Source organism: Cimex lectularius, unplaced genomic scaffold (assembly GCF_000648675.2).
Source record: "Cimex lectularius strain Harlan isolate CLEC.00 unplaced genomic scaffold, Clec_2.1 scaffold259, whole genome shotgun sequence".
Taxonomy (NCBI): Eukaryota; Metazoa; Arthropoda; class Insecta; order Hemiptera; family Cimicidae; genus Cimex; species Cimex lectularius.
Genome location: NW_019392874.1, coordinates 616,825 through 620,189, shown reverse-complemented (window position 1 = coordinate 620,189; position 3,365 = coordinate 616,825).

The window sequence follows — 3,365 nt, the reverse complement described above, 5'->3', positions numbered from 1 at the left end:
GGCGAAAACCGTAAGGAAGTTTTCTCTGTTTTGACCTCTTCCGAAGATCCTCTGAAAAGACTTATTACAACTGTTGGAAAGTTACATTTATCTACTTTTGGACTATATGTCAACAATGTTTCGAGTAAAAAATGAGAAAAAAAGAAGATCCAATTGACAAAATCTAGTCAGAAGTTTTATTTCATAGATCGATTATACTACATTATATACATATGGTTATACATTATATACATTACAGATTACTACATTATATACATATGGTTAATAGTATTCTAAAGCATTTTAAAGTTAAAGTGGAGTAGTTTCCAATTTATCGCGATTTTTGTGATTTTCGAAAAAAATTGCAGTCATTTGGAGGTTGGAACGCCGGGTTCTGTCGCCCAGCAGTCTTTTCAATAGTTTACATCGTCAGTTCTATTTTTTGGCCCAAATGCGGGGTTGCCGAGTTTACGAACGGGATTTTTGGTGGAGTTTGATGACGGCTGTAGTTTGTCATTTCTTAGTCTGATCATCCATTTCTTGTACCGTTCTTTGAAATAAAATGATCAAAAATGAATAGGGTATTCCCTAGCATTTTTACTTTATTTTTATTACAAATTACAATAAAATCTATTAGAAATTATTATGTTTTACTGAAGCAAAATTTCATTAAAGCGTTTTGAAAATTAACATAATAAAACGTGTAAATTCCATAATTTCGTTTATTGGATACAATAATTTTTAAAAAAATTTAATACCGTGTATAATGTCTTTTGTTACCTAAAACCTCTATGCACCTGTTAAGCATACTGTTAATAAAGTTGCCACTAATTTCATAAGGAATTTCACCCCATAGATGATGCAACGCTATACTCAGTTGTTGCAGATCAACTGGCTGCGGATGGTGGAAGAAAAGTGTTCTCTACAACGCATTCCACATGAGTTCAATGGAATTGAGATCTGGAGACAATGTGGGAACAGGGAGATGGGAAATTCCCAGGTTTTCTAAACATTGTACCACTCTGCCCCTATGAGGTCTTGCATTTTCATCCAGAAATTGAAAATCCCAGCCAATGAGATCCCTGGTTTGAGGAATGTATTCCTCGATAATTTCTTGGGCATAACGGACTGCGGTGAGGTTGCCTTCGACAGTATGGAGTCCAGTTCGTCCTCTACTGTAAATCCCAGCCGATACCATTTCACCGCCTCCTCCAAACTGAATGGAGCACGTACTGGGGTACGCATCCCATGTTCTCGGTAGGCTCTTGCGCGCCTCCTTTTCACTATACAGGCAGAAACGCGACCCATCAGGAAAAATAACAGCATTCCAATTGTCGTTCTCTTCTAGACGCTCTTTGAACCATATTCTCCTGAGTTGTTGGTGGCGGGCTGTGGCTGCAGGTCGTCTCAAAGGGGCATACGGTGTGAGAAATCAACTGCCTCTGATATATCCACTTGCCGGTGACATCGATGACTCATTCTCACAATAATATTGCGAACTTCTGGTTTAAGATGATGTCTTCCCATAGTTAAAAAGAATTCAACTGGGTTAAAATGGAGAAAAGACGAGAAAAAGTTTTAATTTACAAAATGAGTGTTCATGTTTACTACTCTTAAGTAAATCTGTTATTAAAAATTAGGATGGTTAGAGATGGTTTGTATTTTCTGTTTTGTTTTAATATGTCGGTTAATTTAATAAAAATTAATAGAATAAGAATAAATTACAAATATCGCTTTTCATTTTTGAGCAGTTTATATATCCGGTTCTGATTTATTTAAGAATGCCAAATATACGCCATTACGTTTACTTTGTATGATTCTAAACCTCTGTACAGTGTCTTGAGGATCGGTGAAGTCGATTCAAAATTATTTTTGCCATTTTCGAAACAAATTTGGAAGGCGAAAAATTTGAGGGTAACAAATTATTTTGCAATTTTGGATTTTTTTTAAACCAAGAAACAGAATTGATATTTGTTTTATTCGGCCTAAAAACCCACAAATAAATTTTTTTTAATAATAAAAGAAAACTTTCTCAAATTTTTTAGTTTTCAAATGCGTCGTTTTTTCCAAAATCAGAAAAATAGTGATAACCTTAAAATAATTCCACTGATCCACAGAAAATTATTCAGAATTGAGAATCTTATACTCCATGCGTAATGGCATAAACTTAGTTTCAGAAAAAACCAGAATAAAAAATTTAAAATAAAACTTTTTTAAGAGTTTTTATATATTTAATTCGTAATTTCATCACTTATTTTTACATAAAACCCAAACTTTGTTGATGTAGCCAAAAAGAAGAAAAATTCACTTTCGAATGGGTGTAGTTGTACGATTGAATTTTGAATAAAATCAAGAGATGTTATGAATTTTGGAGTAGAAAACCGGACATAAAAAAAATTGCCCCGGCGAATCTAGTCAAAAATCTTTATTTTTTTGGCTATGAATAATCGTATTGGAATGCCATGATGTATCAAATTAATGGACTTTTAGGGTGTATAAACAAAGTGTTTAATTTTTTTAAAAGTGATTTATACAGTTTATGAAATTTAAAATTTTCTATCTTTGCTTCAAGATGTAATATGCAAATGCAAACTGTATGTATGAAATATGGAATGGAAGTTTCAACTTTTTTTTCTATCCAAGATAGAAAATGTGATTAAATATATAAAAAGCTGCAAAAACCACAAAAATATTTCAAGTAAAATAAACTAAAAAGTGTTAAAAGTATTTAATTGAACAAACCGATTCGTTATTTTTCTACTGTAGTTTCCGTGTTACCTTTACGCTAGCTAATTAATTCCTCCCCTAAAACTAAAACTTAGTTCTCTGGATTTTATCTAAATTCAGTGTTGTTACAATTGTTGGAAAGCTAAATTTTTCTATTTTTGGACTGTATCAGCAATGTGTAGTGTGTAGATGCTATTATACGTGAGCAAAATAATTACAAAATCAACTACAACCCCTGAAACATTTTAGTTTATATATCCGTTTTTGATTTATTTTTAGAGACCAGGCCATTATGTGTAAATTGGAAGATTTAAATGTATATAAAGTGTCCTGAGGATAAATTGATTGGTTTCAATGTTACCATAATTTTTCTGGTTATCCAAAAAAATGGGAGGCAAAAATTGGAGGCCGGACAAAAAATTTTAAAATTTTTAAAAACGTTTATACACCGTTCGAAAGTATAATATTTATTTATTTATTTTTTTACGAGGGTTCGCAACAGCATAGGTCACATCAACCCTCAGGGTGCCGGTATTTTTGAAAAAAAAGCCCAATTTGTAAAGTATATCGGGTTCGAATGCAGGGCCGCTGGATTCGAACCCGGGACCTTTACCTTACAGTGATGAGCGCCGTGTCAAAGACTAAACCTTGCGGCCATC